A 17,365-nucleotide genomic window follows, 5' to 3' on the forward strand; every position below is an offset into this window, starting at 1 on the left:
GTTTGTGCTGGAATGCCCAGGCTCAGTGCAGAAGTAAGACCCGGGCTGTTGTTCCTCCGGCTGGTGTTGTGGCTACTGTCTTCTGCCGTTCTTTCCCATTTTTTATTTTTTTTTCCAAAAACAAAACATATTCACCCGCAGTATCCGTGGCCTGATGCTTGGAGGCGCTGTTGTCCCGGTTCTGACACCAAGTGTGACAAGCAAGCTGTAGTGGTGATGGCAGACCCAGAAGAAACACACAGTACTGCGAAGTGAAATTTGAATTGCGCTGTTGCGCGTCTAAACAGCACACGGCACTTTGGGCCACAATAAATAGACGAACAAAACGACAAAACAGTAAACAGACGAAACAAACACGGTGAGTCAAAGAAACTTTACTTGTCTTTACTTTTTCTCCTTCTCCACCCCGAGTGAATGAAGACCCAGAGTGAGTGAAGCGTGCATCTAAATATACAATTCTGCTCGGATTCAATTACCAATTAATTATTCACTTGAATCCCAGCACGTGAACTCATTTGTTCAACCCCATGCTCACATATTATTAAATACTTTAAATGCATGTGCAATCCCCGTGCCTAATTACAATTATACATTTTAAACACTCGTGCGCATTACCCATATTATATCCCGTGTACCTACATCTATGCACCAACATTAACACACGCAACATACAACATAAAACACAAAAATACACACGGGGCGGGGCATATTGCCACACCTATTCATCTTATAACAACACTCAGCTTGATTCGTTTTTCTGTTTGTTGCCTGGGAAGCTAAAGGACACCAGTCCTACTTACCTTTCTGTGTCATTCCTGGTGTTGCAGACAGTGGCAGAGTCAAGAAGCTGCTGAGATCAATCCATTATTTCCCTCCCTGTGGGCTGGGTTACGATTGACTGTTCTTTTTTGTTTTTGTTTGCTGGATTTCACTTTTCCATGGGCCAAGGATTATAATTATTGGGGTTAAACGAGCGCCCCTGACAGAAGCTCAGATACGATGGGGCAGCAACCCTGACTGTACATTTAACAAGTAATACAACATTAAATCGCTTCTTTTAAAATACCTTAAAAACAGTCGACACATTACAAAATAATAGTAATAAAATCGATATCATACGCCCCTCCGGTCTAACAAAGTGATGGCAACCATATTTCCATAGTGACAAGAGAGGACCAATTCAGAGTAAATATAAATGAATAAAAACACCATCGTTTATAAAATGTGGCGTATTTGATTACATCAGCAGTGTGGAGTAGTGGTTAGGGCTCTGGACTCTTGACCGGAGGGTTGTGGGTTCAATCCCTGGTGGGTGACACTGCTGCTGTACCCTTGAGCAAGGTACTTTACCTAGATTGCTCCAGTAAAAACCCAACTGTATAAATGGGTAATTGTATGTAGAAAATAATGTAATTGTATGTAAAAATAATGTGATATCTTGTAACAATTGTAAGTCGCCCTGGATAAGGGCGTCTGCTAAGAAATAAATAATAATAATAATAATAATACATAATTATTCAACTGGGGTTAAACGAGCGCCCCTGACAGAAGCTCCGGGGGTTTTGTTTGCTTTAATTGTTTTCTTTTTTTTCAGGCCTGGGATTTAGTGCTTCACAAAAGGAATAGAACAGTTTATCATTGGCATATGTTTCACTGCTGTTTTTGCATTGTTTTCCTTTTTAGGTCGTTCCAAGTTTTGCAATTGTAAATAATGTAAATCATAAATAAAGTAAATCATAAATATGGTGGGTTAATGGTTGGCTATGTTAAGAATTGTGGAACAACATTTATTGTTATTTCTGGCGTGCTGTCTGTGAATTCTGCTCAGTTGTAATACACCTTTGGTTATAATTCTACCTGACATCGCAATTTTCGTGGCTCTGTCACTCAATCCTGCTACCCTGGTATTTAAATTATTTCAGGGGCGTTATATTTATTTCCAGTCTATAGCCTATTTATTTCCAGTCTATACCCTACCCCTGTGCACGCTACACTCTCCCCAGCCAGCCTCAGGTCCGCCCTCAAAGTTGCTCACTAGGCTGCAGGCTTCCAAGTTCATGCCAGAGTAACTGAGTCCACTTCTGACACCAGTGTGGTGAACCGCGGTTCCCGCAGGCAGGGGCTTCTCACAGGTGGAAGTGGGAAGCGAAACCTCCCGCTCTGAAACATAGCGCCGATACAAAAGAGCTGGCTCGCTTGCATGAGCTGGTGTCTTCATATTTGATTGTGTCACCTATCAGCCCTGACCCCTACCCCTGTGCACGCTACAGTATTTATTTTGCCAGCTAAATCTGAAGCTAAAGGGCTATGCACACCGGACGCAAGGGAATTCGAGGCAAATAAAGTATGCACATCGAGAGCAAAGCGAACGACAAAAGAAAAGACTCCTTTTTGCTCCTTTTGTGGAGAAGAAATAAAATAAAGGTGACAAACCTTGTTTATTTTGTTACTGTTTTCACAACAAGATCCATTACTTGTGAGAGTTCACCTTCTTTTATCTTTGCAACCAGAGCCTCTTGTTGAATTATGCAATGGTATGGAATAAACTTTCCAACACATTTGGCTCATCTGAGTAGCAACACTGTGCCATTTTCACATCCAGTCATTGAAGGCGCTCCGTTTGTACAAACTGAAACTAGCTTATCACACTGTAAATTATGATCATCAAAGAAATCTGTCAGCTTCTCACATACATCTCGCCCCCGAGTGTGGCCTTCAAGAGGCAGTAAACAGAGCATCTCCTCCCAAAACACACCATCTGACTGTTCTGGAAAATGTACCCATACAAGTAGCTGTGCAATATTTCAGACATTGGTTGTTTCATCCAGTGCTATACTGAAGCAAGGCTCCTCGTTCCAGTCAGTTATCAGCTGTTCAGATACATCAGAATCAAGATCTTCGCATTGCCTTGTAGCTGTACTGTCCGATAGCTGCAAGAGATGGATCTCTCTCAGTATTTTTTCTTTGTTTGGAAAGTTAGCATAAAGAATTTTAGCAGATTCAATGAAGCACTCCTTTATGATTTCCGTGTCGCTCAAAGCTTTCTTATGTTTGAGTAAAATCCATATAATTCAAAAAGACGCTTCAGTAACTACCGATTCCTGCCCAGCTGCCTGAGTTAACAACTGCTCCTGGTAATTCAGGGATGTTTTCAGTTTCTTTACCTGCTAATTTCTAATTATAGATCCCATCAGAAAGCGGACTGAATAATCGCTGTGCATTGTTTTAAAATGCCTTTCCAGATTGCTCCGTTTCATGACTGACACGGATTTCTGACAAATCAGACAGATGTGTTTATTTTCTAACTCAATAAAGAAAAACTCATCTTCCCAGACAGAGTAAAATTTTCTGTATTTAAGAGAATCATTTTTATTAGACCTACTCCTCACACGTGTGCCTTACTTGTGTTGATTGAATGTGAAGACTTGCTGCCTGGCATGAAACTTCTTCAGAATCAGAGAGCGCTGGGGACTCGCTTGTTGTACTTTAATAATAATAATAATATTTATTTCTTAGCAGACGCCCTTATCCAGGGCGACTTACAACTGTTACAAGATATCACATTATACATTATTTCACATTATACAGATATCACATACAATTACCCATTTATACAGTTGGGTTTTTACTGGAGCAATCTAGGTAAAGTACCTTGCTCAAGGGTACAGCAGCAGTGTCCCCCCACCTGGGATTGAACCCACAACGCTCCGGTCAAGAATCCAGAGCCCTAACGACTACTCCACACTGCTGTACTAGCCTACAGATACCTTGACCAGACTGCACCCAGCTACCTCCAGACCCTCATCTCTCCCCACATCCCCACTCGACCTCTCCACTCCACCTGCACTAGAAGACTGGCTCCTCTACACTCCCCTGCCTCCAGAGCCCGCTCCTTCTCCACCCTCACCCCACAGTGGTGGAACAACCTTCCTACGGATGTCAGGACTGCCCAGTCCCTGACCACCTTCCGGCGCCTCCTCAAGACTCACGTCTTCAGACAGCATCTGTAGAACTAACAGGTTGCTGTCAGTCAAGACATCTTAGGTAAGAAACATTTTAATCATTTTAACCATCTGTGCGAACGAGAAACTTGCTGGGTATTGATTTATATTAGAACCTAGGAAATGTCTAAGGCAGTGGTCGGCAAGCAATTTAAATAGCGGGCCAATTGATCCCCTGGCAGCCGCAGAGCGGGACATTTGCCGTTCCCCAACGGAAACCGATAACAACGCAACCGATCGTTCCCTTTCAATTCGAAAATAACCATCAAGGTATGGGAACAGTGTACCCAAGCCGTCGCGAGGGAGGATTCTCGACAGTAGGACAGACTTACGTCATAATGCAACTGCGTAGGCAATACATCTACGCATATGCGGAGCTGCGCCTCAGCGTCTATGCTCGCAATGACACCTGTCCTAAGGTGGAATAGTCAACACCATGTTGTCAACCACTCTATATGTCCGCATCCTGAGGCGTCATAGAGTGTAGCACAGATGCTCCAAATAGTGGAGCAGAGGAATCCAGTACATTCAGCTGGTAAAACCTCATGAAAGTATGCGGTGTAGCCCAACTGGCTGCCGTGCAAATGTCAGACACCGGCACCCCTCTAGAGAGGGCCCAGGATGTCGCTATACCCCTAGTGGAATGCTCCTTCAACTGCCCTGGTGGCGGAAGGCCTGCAGATTCATAAGCTAATTTAATAGCATCCACTATCCAATGGGAAAGGCGTTGTTTAGACAACAGCTGACCCAAAGACCTAGAACCATGGTATATGAACAACTGTTCTGTTTGCCTCACAGTCGTTGTACAGTCAATATAACACCTCAATGCCCGCACGGGGCAGAGCATGTGTAACCGTTCTTCCTCTGGGGTAGAAAAAGGAGGAGGATGGAACGCCATCAACTCGACTGATTGGTTCATATGAAACGGGGATATGACCTTGGGTAAAAAAGCCGGATTTGGGCGCATGGAGACCTTAGAACCGTCTCCTGTGAAACGAGTACATGATGAATGCACTGATAGTGCATGTAACTCACTCACGTGTTTGGCTGATACCACCGACAGCAAAAACGCAGTTTTTATAGACATGAGCTTCATATCCACGCTGTGGAGAGGCTCGAACGGTGCCTTGGTAAGGGCTTCTAACACCACGTCAAGGCTCCATGACGGTAAACTGGTCGTCCTTGGAGGCCGCAAGCGTCTTGCGCCTTTCATGAACTGAGATGCCAGAAAATGGCAACCTGGTGACAAACCGTCAATGCGTATATGGCAAGCCGATATGGCGGCTAAATACACTTTAAGTGTAGAGGGAGATTTCCCTTCATCCAACATTTTCTGTAGAAACTGTAATATCACTGCCATAGGGCAGGATATTGGGTCGTGGCCCTCAGCCAGACACCAATTTTGAAACAACTGCCACTTGTACGTATATTGCGACCTAGTAGAGGGTGCTGTGGAGCTCTGAATGGTCGAAATCACCACCGTCGAAATCCCTAGGGCTAACAGGCGATCCCGCCCAGGGGCCAAGCCCATAGCTGCATGAGCTTGGGGTTCGGGTGCCATAGCCCTCCTTGGGCTTGGGACAACAGGTCTGCTCGCAGAGGGAGCTCCCTCGGGCGACCGTGCAACAACTGCACCAGACTCGGGAACCATATTCTCAGAGGAGCGAGAACCATAGGGGGCAGTGCGTGGTCTCTCGCGAAGTGAAGAGATCTACTTGCGCTGTGCCGAACCATTCCCAGATGTGCTCTACCACCTGAGGATGAAGACGCCATTCGCTGGCAAGAGGGCCTCCTCTGGATAGGAGATCCGCTGCGTAATTGACACTGCCCGGTAGATGAACCGCATGCAGAGAGGTTAAATGCGGTTGTGCCCATAGCAACATCTGTGTTACCATCCGGTGAAGACTGGGGGACCGCAAGCCACCCTGGCGGTTGATGTATGCCACAACTGTGGTGTTGTCTGACCGCACTAACACATGCTTGCCTAGAAGCACTGACAAGAAGTGCCGAAGGGCGAGGTCCACCGCTCTGAGTTCTAGAGCATTGATGTGGGCTGACCTCCAGGGTCCTGACCACACTCCGCGGGTCCCTGAACCGTTCCAGACTGCTCCCTAACTCTGGTTGGAAGCGTCGGTCGTAATAACCTCCCTTCGGAAGATGGGACCCAAGCGTACGCCTTGGCGGATGTTCGACGGAACTTTCCACCAGTGCAGTGCTTCCCAGCAGATTCGGGATACCCTCAACCTGCAGTGTTTGTCTCTCCGCGGATGCAACGCGAAGGCATTGAACCAGGCCTGCAGAGGTCTCTGGTGTAGTAAGCCCAAAGGAAGGGCTTGCGAGGCGGCAGCCATCAACCCCAGCATGCGATGACACAGCTCCATGCTGACTGTTTCTCTCAACCTGAATAGGGAGAGACACCGCTCCAGCGAGGCAACGCTTTGTGTCGACAGGGTCGCTTCCATGGACACTGAGTCCAGATGCAGACCCATGAATTCGGTCTGTTGGCTCGGCATGAGGCGGCTCTTTTCTGAATTGACCTTCAGACCTAGCCGCTGAAGATGGTCTGTAACCATTACTGTGTGCTGTGCCAACTGCTCCTTTGACTGCGCGCAGACGAGCTAGTCGTCCAGATAGTTCAGCAGTCGGACGCCTTGAGCCCGCAAGGGAGCTAGAATGGCATCCATACATTTCGAAAAGGTTCGAGGAGCTAGTGACAGGCTGAATGGAACTTGAGGCAGTGTGGTCCAGTAGTGAGGCAGTGTAGTCCAGTAGTTAAAGAAACAGGTTTGTAACCAGGAGGTCCCTGGTTCAAATCCCACCTCAGCCACTGACTCATTGTGTGACCCTGAGCAAGTCACTTAACCTCCTTGTGCTCCGTCTTTCGGGTGAGACGTAATTGTAAGTGACTCTGCAGCTGATGCATAGTTCACACACCTTAGTCTCTGTAAGTCGCCTTGGGTAACGGTGTATGCTAAATAAACAAGTAATAATAATAATAATACCCTGCTCTGAAATGTGAAACGCAGATACTTCCAGTGACCCGGGCAGATGGGAACGTGAAAGTACGCATCTGTCAGGTCCACGGTGGTGAACCAGTCGCCGTGTCGGACTGACTGGATGGTGTGCCTGTGCGTAAGCATCCTGAACGATAACACCCGCAGGTATTTGTTCAGTACTCGCAGATCTAAAACAGGGCGGAGCCCACCGCTCTTTTTGGGCACCAGGAAGTATTTGGAATAGAACCCCTGGTCGATCAGAGCAGGGTCTACTTGTTGAATGGCACGCTTCTTGAGCAATGCCTGTATTTCCACATTCAGAGCTGAGGACTGAACCGAGTCCTTCACTGCAGTTACGACCACTCCCCGGAAGGGGGGAGGCTTTAACCGGAACTGAAGGGTGTACCTGGTGGATATAGTTTTGCGCACCCAGATGTCATTGGTGCATTGTTGCCAGAACTGGAGCTGTGGGACAGTGTAGGGGTGGGTTAACAGCTGCCTGGAGATTTCAGGGCTGTTTCGGCTGCTCTCGTTCACAAGGGGCGTGGCCTGCCACCTCCTCTAGGGCGCCACCCTCCACGCTGCAAATGGAGGTTGACCGCGCGCTACTGTACTTGAGGGAGAGGTCTTAGTACCCCGTGGCCGCGGCTGGTGCTGCAGTGGTGTTCTACATCACTGGTGCTCCTGTTGGCGCTTAGGCTGGAAGGGCTTATGCGGCCACATCTTCGCCATCTGCTGAGTTGCCTCCCAGGCTTTAGCAGAGCGTTGTATCATCTCCTCAACCGCTGGGCCAAACGTGTGCCCCGGTGTAATGGGAGCATCTAATAATGGGGCCTTGTCAGGCTCTTGAACTCTCGCCTGGGAGAGCCAGAGCTGCCTTCTGGCGACTACCAGGGATGCAATACTCCTGCCTTGAGCCTGTGCATTTAGCTGGGCTATCTTGACTAGGAGTTGAGCGACCAATGCCAATTCTGCCCTCAGAAGGTGCTCCGGGAGATCTTTCACCAGCGACGCCTGGTAAACTGAAAGGAGGCTGGCCACGTTGGACAACCTAACTGCCTCTGTAGCCACTGAATAGCCTTTCTTTAAATGAACCTCCGTGGTCCTGCACTGTCTATTAGGACATGCAGGGTCTTTGGCTAGACCCGAGAGCGTCGGCGTTCTAACCAGGGCTGCAAAGGCAGCATCAACTGGTGGGAAGGACGTCAGTCCAGCCTCACTCGCTCCCTGCATGGCAAACGCAGAAGCCTTCCGCGAAGTTGCCGGTGAAGAAGCTGGGGCCCCCCAGGTGGACTGTACCTCCTTAATAAAATCAGGGAAGGCTGGGAGCGTCCTGGGCTGTGGAGACCGTACAGACGGCAACTCAAACTGTGACCGCCGAGGTAATTCCACGGCTGGCCACTCAATCCCCAGGTGGCGAGTTGCTCGCACCACCAGTGACCACAAGGGATCATTGGTGTCCAGCACCTCCAACTCAGTGTCTTGCTCTGAGTGCTGGGAGGTTAGTTCAGCTTCCACACTGTCCTCCTCAAGGAGAGGCTCCCCTTCTGAAGCATCCCTTGAGATGGCATCTATGTCCCACACCCCTTGGGGTTGTTGGACGACCGGGGCGGCCAGAGGCTGTGGCGGAAACACCGGCTGATTGACAGTCGGCCCGACCTGTGCGTCAGTGGCTCGTGGTGCCATGTTTGTCAGAGACATGAGCAGCGATTGCTGACCCATCATCACGTCCATAAACTGTGACATCTTTGACGTGAGCTCTGCCACGCCTGACTTGTCCCTATAACGCCTGTCCCGACGAGGGGAACGGTAGCGTCCCCTATGGCGGGGTGACACGGAGCGAGACCGTGACCGGCGAGGGCGTTCCCTGCGAGAGGAGGGGCCTCGGGGTCGGATAGACGGGCTACGAGAGCGTTCCCGAGCTGGGTCCTGGATATCCACAGTTTGACGGGCGGAGTCGCTGTAGACGACGGCGGGACAGACAGGGTGTAAGATGACCCCGGGAGGGGGAGTGGCTCCCAACAGCTTTCCTCGCCCTCTGGCGAAGAGTGCACGGCTGAAAATTAGCGCAGAATAATTTTGCCTTGCAGGTGACGCAACAGTGGAACCCAGACATTCTTAGACACCCTGATCGCGGAAGCGTCGCGTGTCGATGGGTTGCGTTGAGCGCCCAAGCGTCGAAGCTACGAGCATCAGGAGCATGCACCAAATGCCAAGGTGCCGAACACCGCTGAAGCGTTGAGCGTCAAGGTGTGTGCACTGAGCGTCAAGGCGTCGATGCACCGAGCGTCGAGCGCCGAAGCGTCGAGCGTCAAGGTGCGTGCGCCGAGCGTCAAGGCGTCGAGTGCTAGTACAGTGTCTCAGTCTAAAAGACAATGGTGTTGTGCTATACTTACCTGTTGTTAAAAGAGGCAACTGAAAAGTGCAGTTGGTGGTTGTCGCCTAGTATATTGTATGGGGAAATTTTTTTTTTTTTTTAATTTATTTTTATTTTAGAGGAACTGCAGCCGCACTAAAGTGCAGATTATATTTGTAGCGTACCTACAGTCGTACAGCAACCACGCGGTGTGATGTTACAATCCGCAGGTGGTATTACTGGAGTGGCTGCTAGCAGCAGGCTGCACTCTGGGTCTAGCGGAGGTGAGACCGAGGCTGCAAAAAATTGCGTGGCCTAGCCAGGCGCGCAACTTGTCCTCTAAACTCTTTTCTATACCTACGGGGAGAACAGACAATAATAAAAACCCAATAACAAAAAATTTTAACAATATTAATAAAATATTAATATGTAAGAAAGACGGAGAGCCAACGCGGAAAGAACGCAATGCCGAAGCAAAGCGTGAAGGTGAAAACAATATATATAAATATATAAATATATATATATATATAATGCTCAGTAGAGCGAACACTGAAATCAACTCAGAGAAGGGGCTGTAGCCAGCTTCCCAAGCTCAAGGCTGACGAGTACAATCAGTGAAGAGAGTCTCTGCGCGCTGCGTATAGTAAGCTCCCAGGGGGGCGGGCTTACGTGGCAGCTCACGCAGAGGCCTTTCGGCAGCTTTGCTATAAAAGCTCAGCCAATCCCTACTGCCTGACGGCAATATCCCATACCTTGATGGTTATTTTCGACTTGAAAGGGAACGTAGAAATATTTATGAAACCTCATTACGCAGTCAGGTCTATTTTTTTCTGTAGCTATACAACGAAAACAGAAATGTCAGATATAGCTAAACACAAACTAATATTGTACAAAGTTGTTTTTTTTTTTCTAATTGATATTATCTTAATACAGTACTGTTACAGCTACTTTTAAATGCATTGTTGCTTAATGTTTTCTAAAACTTTAAATGATCTCCGTTTCAATCTGAAAGAAATATTTTTGGATATCCCCGAAAGCAGCTTTTAAAGTTTATTAAGTTATCGTTACAATTAGCCAAATTGAGTATAGTGCTTATTTAAATATTATTTTAGCAATTTTAAAAAGGTTTCAGTAATGTATTTTGATGATGCATGGTCCAATTTAAAAACATTCGATCAAGCCCTGATCCGATTCTGATCTTGGTCTAAAAAATTAACAAACATGCTTGATCCGATAGTTGGGCCGTATTCTTACTTCTTCCTCGCCGAAAACCTCAGGAGGGTTTTGTCTATCTTTAAAAACCCGACCTATACGTGTCCAGGGTTTTGAATAAAACGAATTGCGTTTAGTTCCTCCATTTTTCAAAAGTGGGATCAAGTTCTGAATGTTCTAAAGCTTATTATTATTATTATTATTATTATTATTATTATTATTATTATTATTATTATTTTTAATATCCCTGCCAAGGAGGCTTTTGCGGGCCGGACAGCACAGGTCAGTGGGCCAGATTTGGCCCGCAGGCCGCCAGTTGCCGACCATTGGTCTAAGGTTTATTTTACTCCTAAATGTTTCATTTTCGTGCTTACATCAGATATCTGAAAACGTGTTGAAAATGTGTTTATTCTGTAATATCGTATGTTTTGCGTTATGGAAAAAATTGATGCATCGCCTCTTTAAGAAAACAATGCATCGATGGTAGAAAAACCACCATCTCCCAGCCTTAATAAAAATGGACATTCAGAGCTGCCTACAACAGCAAGGACATTGTTGAACACAACAAAACATGTAAATACAGAAATAAAGTCAGAGATGCTGTACATTCATTTTGAGTTGAAAAACAAAATTTCAAAGCACCTGAAAAGATACCATGAAGCTGTGGTAAACAAGGTAGACAATTTCGAAATTTCTTTGCACATTTATGGATTGCCCCTCTTCAAGAGCACCAAGGTAACACTTTGGCCAATTCTGTGTGCTATCCATTTGTCACCCACCACTATCTTTCCAGTTACCCTTACTCTTGGCTCTTCCAAACCAACTGATTTGGAATTTCTTGAGGAGACTATACATGATCTGGGCAATCTAATGCATGATTACATGCATCAGAGTTGCCTGGGTGTCATGAAAAGACTTTTATGGCTGCGAGGAAACAGACAAACAAGAATGTCAGCTGGACAAATCAGTGAAGTCAGTCAGAGGCTACATCAGCTGAAGACTTCAGTGCCGAACTGTTTTGCACGCAAGCCATGAGGATTGGATTAAATTGATCGCTGGAAAGCCACAGAACTGAGACCATTTGCGCTGTACACAGGGAAGGTGGTTCTGAAGGGGATACTTCAAGATGATCTTTATGATCATTTCATGACCTTGAGTGTTGCCTTGTGCATCCTTGTCTGCCCAGGACTTGCTCAAGAGCAAAATGACTATGCAAGACAATTACTGACATTCTTTGTGGCACAAGGAAGCAATCTGTATGGGCAAGAATGATTAGTTTATAATGTGCATTCCATGGTCCATCTTGCATCTGATGCAAATGAGTATGGTGTCACAGATGGTACTGGCACGTCCCTTTTGTGCTATAAGTCATTAGATCCTTTTACATGGAAGACCTCAGTTGCAAGGATGTGCAGTTCTTTGAAATGTGTTTGACACTGATGATGGGAATAAGAATATAGAGATGGAAGCCCAGCTAACATGATTAAAGTTTTTGCAGGTATTATTCTTTTAAAGACTGTCACCGCTACTGGAAACAGGACAATCTTTGAGATACAAATTGAACATTTATGAAACTGCAACACATATTGTAATGACTGTAATGTGTTTTAAAGAATATTAATCAAGTAGGAAATATTATTAGTAGATCTGTGTAAGGCCTGTTGTGGTGTTCACAGAGCCACTTCGAGCTGAGCCAGGAGGAGAATTTGAATCTTGCTGTGAACAAGCTGACTTATTAGATATGGATTGGATGCTATATAATGAAATACATTGCTAATAGTAATGTTGAATAAGTCTGTGTAAAGTCTGAAAAAGAGAGAGCTCCTGGTATCAAAAGGTCAGGCCGACCTGCTGAAAGTTCCAAACCTCCCTTATCAGGCAAAAGCAAATTTTTAAAATTAGATTCAGAGCCTTAAAACATTCTGCTACAGCAAGAGCAGAATAGCAAACTATATGGAACAGAGTTAATATGCTAGAAGCAATCGAACTAGGTTAACCTACTATAATAACATTAAGTAAATGGATGAGCAGTCCTAAGTTTTAATATTCAAGGTTGCATTTGCTGCTAAGCAGGTGCCTAATTAAAAATGAACCTCTTGCCTTCTGTGTATATCAATGAAGTAAAATAAAATTACAATTTATAAGAGATTGCTATATTGAAGTATCTGAATTAGAACTACATGTTATAAAATCATTTAAAGTACAAACTGTAACTTTACATATACAGTGAACCAATTTGTAACCTTGTCCTTACCTGCCTGTAGTAAAAGCAGTGCTGGAGATGACTCATTGGTTTTGGCTAATGTAGCAGGGTTTTTTGATGGTCAGCAAGCCAAGATCCTCTCTATAATGAGCGATCTCGTTAATATTAACAAACAAAATACCTTTTGGACAATAGAAGGTAGGATTTTATGTTAAAATAAACATTTTCTATATCACAGAAATTAATTAGAACTCGGCAAGAAGAAATGGGAATGTATTACATATTACTTCTGAATATCGGTTTGATTTCTGTTAAAACTAAAATATGTCTGTAACAGGGTGAGGAGCCCTGTACATTTATTTATTTAAAGAACTGGGTACCCCTCCGCCCCTGTGCAATTTATTATTTTGTATTTGTTCTGTTGTATTATTATTATTATTATCGTTATTGTTATGGTTTATTTATTTATAAATATGACAGCGGAGCAGTGTTTTGTTATTATTTTGTATTGTTTAGCAGCGTGGATGGGAAGCCCCATCCACATTAAAAACCTTGTGCAGAAGATGACCATCTCCCGAGTTAATTGTTTAATTGTTGCTAATAGGGAGATGGTCACCTGTATATAAGCCTGCAGTTCTCCATGCTCTGGGTGGGTGTACAGAGGAGAGTACGAAAGAACGAGAGCAGAGTGAGCGAGTGGATTATAGGAAAGTAAAATAGGAACAGTGACAGCAACTGCCTAGCCTGACCTATTGCTTTGTTTTGTGTTCCAGATGTGTGTTTTGTTTAAACTTTTATTTTCGATCTATGAGCGCTGTTTTTGTTTAAATATTTTATTTATTTTTGTTATTTGAAAATAAACGGCGCCGCAGCATGTTTTTGCCCTACAGTACTTGTTTGTTTTCCTTCCTGCATTCTGGCCTGATGTCACCACTTAACCATCCTGTCAGGAGCAGAGCAGCAGGCGCTGCCTCTGCTTCCACCACCTCCAACGGCAAGAGCAGAGCAGCAGGAGCTGCCTCTGTCTCCACCACCGCCACCAGCAGAGGGAGAGTGCTGGTCCCCCCGCTGCCGCCTTCGCAGCCAGAAGGGGAGGAGCCCCTGCCACCTTCGCTGCCTGGAGGAGAGGAGCAGGAGCTGCCTCTGCCTCCATCATTCAAACCCGAGGGAGAGGAGCAGGAGCTGCCTCTCCCTTCACCACTGGGAGGGACCAGGTCAGGATGCTGGAGGTCCCCTGCAGCCCCTGCATATGCTGCTGAGCGGAGCATGGGGGAAAACCGCCTGGCCGCAGTGGCCACGAAGAAGGTCAACCCCAGCACCCCAGCTAGTTCTGATTCCTTCACCAGGGGGAGAAGTGGAGGTCCCGCTGCCACCTTCATGGCCAGGGGCTCCCCTCCCGCCGTCGCCTCCTGAGGGTCCGCTGCTCCCGTTGCCTCCCGAGGGTCCACTGCCGCTATCGCCTGGGGTTGCCAGCTCTGCCTTGCCCGGGGATGCCGGCGCGTCACTGCCCAGGGATGCTTCGCCTGGGGTTGCCTGCTGCTCCGCTTCGCCTGGGGTTGCTTGCTGCTCCGCATCGCCTGGGGTTACCTGCTGCTCCGCATCACCTGGGGTTGCCTGCTACTCCGCATCGCCTGGGGTTGCCTGCTGCTCCGCATCGCCTGGGGTTACCTGCTGCTCCGCATCGCCTGGGGTTGCCTGCTGCTCCGCATCGCCTGGGGTTGCCTGCTGCTCCGCTTCACTTGGGGTCGTTGCCGGCTCCGCTTCGACCTGGGGTTGCTGCTGGCTCCGCTTCGCCTGGAGTTGCTGCCAGTCCTGCATGGCAGCAGGAAAGGGTGTGGCCGGAGCTCCACAAAGGGGAGTTGTTGGCCATGAAGAAGGGGGGGAGGAGGTCAGGAGACCAGCTCCCTCTGCAGCAGTTTCGCTGCGGGAGATAGTGTGGCTGAAGCCCCGGAAGAGGGAGCTGCCACTCATGAAGAAGTGGGGGGTGGAGGACATCTCACCATGGCCGCCCCCAAAAACACATTGCTTCCCCCTCTTCAGGGACTTTGAGACTGAGTGGGGAGGTGGCCGTTAGGGCCATGTGCAATTTATTATTTTGTATTTGTTTTGTTGTAATTATTATTATTATTATTATTATGGTTTATTTGTTTATAAATATGACGGCGGAGCAGTGTTTTGTTATTATTTTGTATTGTTTAGCAGCGTGGATGGGAAGCCCCATCCACATTAAAAACCTGTTGCAGCAGGTGACCATGGTCACCTGTATATAAGCCTGCAGTTCTCCGTGCTCTGGGTGGGTGTAGAGTACGAAAGAACAAGAGCAGAGTGAGCGAGTGGATTATAGGAAACATTATAGGAAAGTATAAGGCAGCAGTGTGGAGAAGTGAGTAGGGCTCTGGACTCTTGACCAGAGGGTCGTGGGTTCAATCCCAGGTGGGGGACACTGCTGCTGTACCCTTGAGCAAGGTACTTTACCTAGATTGCTCCAGTAAAAACCCAACTGTATAAATGGGTAATTGTATGTAAAAATAATGTGATACCTTGAAACAATTGTAAGTCGCCCTGGATAAGGGCGTCTCCTAAGAAATAAATAATAATAATAAAATAGGAACAGTGACAGCAACTGCCTAGCCTGACCTATTGCTTGCATTTTGTGTTCCAGATTTGTGTTAAACTTTTATTTTCGCTCTATGAGCACTGTTTTTGTTTAAATATTTTATTTATTTTTGATATTTGAAAATAAACGGCGCACACCGCGTCTTTTTGCCCTGCAGTACTTTCCTGTTTGTTTTCCTTCCTGCATTCTGGGCTGATGTCACCACTTTGCCATCCTGTCGCAATGTGCTACTCGGTTATTTTTTTTCTCACTGTAATTTACCTGCTTGTTTGTAATTTCTCTGTAAGTGAAACCAAAACGAAATCTTCTTATAGATAGTAAGCAAGTTTTTTTTATATATATATATTTGTACAGGACTGAGTAAAATTCCAACTGAATAAAAAACAAAACAACTAAACCCCCTACAAGAAGATATCTTCAGCCAGCTTTCGGATAGCGCTTAGAGTGACCGGCAAAGCTCTAAGTTCCTCTGAGTTTAAGTTTTCACCATCCAAGCTGACAACGAGGTAAACAGACAGCCCTTGTTTTATCCCCTGCTGTGTTGGCACTGAACTCTGCTGGAAAAAAAAGGGATTTGAAGGACTGCTGTGCTGTAAGTAGTTCATCTTGGGTTGTCTGTAGGGACCGTACTATAAAATAACATTTGCTTACTAAGGTGGGTATACATAAATACCTTTTTACGTTTCTTTATTGAGAGCGGTGTTTATTCGAGGGCGGCGTCTATTAAAAAACTGATATCTGAGTGAGGTGTTAATTCGAAGTAATACGGTATATATATTAAAGAGTACGTGTGAATTCTGACAATGGGAGCCTTGATAATTGCAGCGGTTTCCCATTTCAGAACTATCTACAGCAGCTGAAATGTCTGGTTCGCTCAGGGAAAAATCCTCTCACACAAATTGTAAAAAGCCTTGGAGAGTTTTCAAACCACAACTCAAGCGAAAAATCCAAATTAAAAGGCCAAACAATGCCTATGTCCTCCTCAGTGACATTGCCTGCTGTGAAGTAACTGCCATTACACATGAAAAAGATGATGGTGATACAAAGATACTCCTATGTAGAGTGTTTGAAAGAGTGGAACCCTATTTCAGCCAGCCGTGTGACTCCCGCATTATAGGCTGTTACAAGCTCATGTGAGAGATGCTCACATGAAGATTTGTTCTGCCAAAAGTTTGGTTAGAAGGGCAATGATGATTGAAGAGGAGCAGGAGTCACAAGTTGGTTTTCTTTGCAATTCTTCATGAATTTGATTACTAGGTAAGTACTTCAAATTATGTGTTTCATAATCACTGTAGCAGTTTTCAACTTAGAGTAAATATTAAATGTATATCAAGTTTTACATACCCACAGTGTTAAAGTAATTTAAAAAGCAAAAAAACTACATAATACAATCTACATCATCATTAAATATGTTGTAGGACTGCTGCTATGCAGTTGTTGGATTTCTGCATGCGCCTATTAATGTGCCACTTAAAACCACAAGGGCGAGATGTTTTATTCACGGATGCTCCAACACAGCACCTGAAGTCAAATATGCTCCTCCACTGAACGTCTGAGCCAATGTTTGGCTCCGACAGTGGAACCTTTGTTGGAAAAAAAAAAGAAACATCTCGCCCAACTGTTAAATCACGATTCAGTTTACGTGCAATGCACTCTGAGAATGTAGTTTATTAGTGTCCATTGCCCATTGTAACAGTGCACTGTTTCCCATGTAAATATTTCCCTGGATGATTGTGTTTTTTTTTTTTTCTCTCCCCCACTGAACTTGCACCTGTAACAAAAATAAATCAATAACTTTTTGGGGCGTGAGTCCTTACCGAACTTTATTTTGTACTCAAGCTCCTAAAGAGCCGGGTGACAACCATTTGAACCCACGCACAGCCTTTTTGCATAAAATGTTCCATTTTTAGTATAAACAAGGTACTACCAAAATGCAGATAACAACAAAAGTAGTCTATCTTCACAAAATATATAGAAATA

Source organism: Acipenser ruthenus, chromosome 2, assembly GCF_902713425.1.
Source record: "Acipenser ruthenus chromosome 2, fAciRut3.2 maternal haplotype, whole genome shotgun sequence".
In the NCBI taxonomy this organism is placed as follows: Eukaryota; Metazoa; Chordata; class Actinopteri; order Acipenseriformes; family Acipenseridae; genus Acipenser; species Acipenser ruthenus.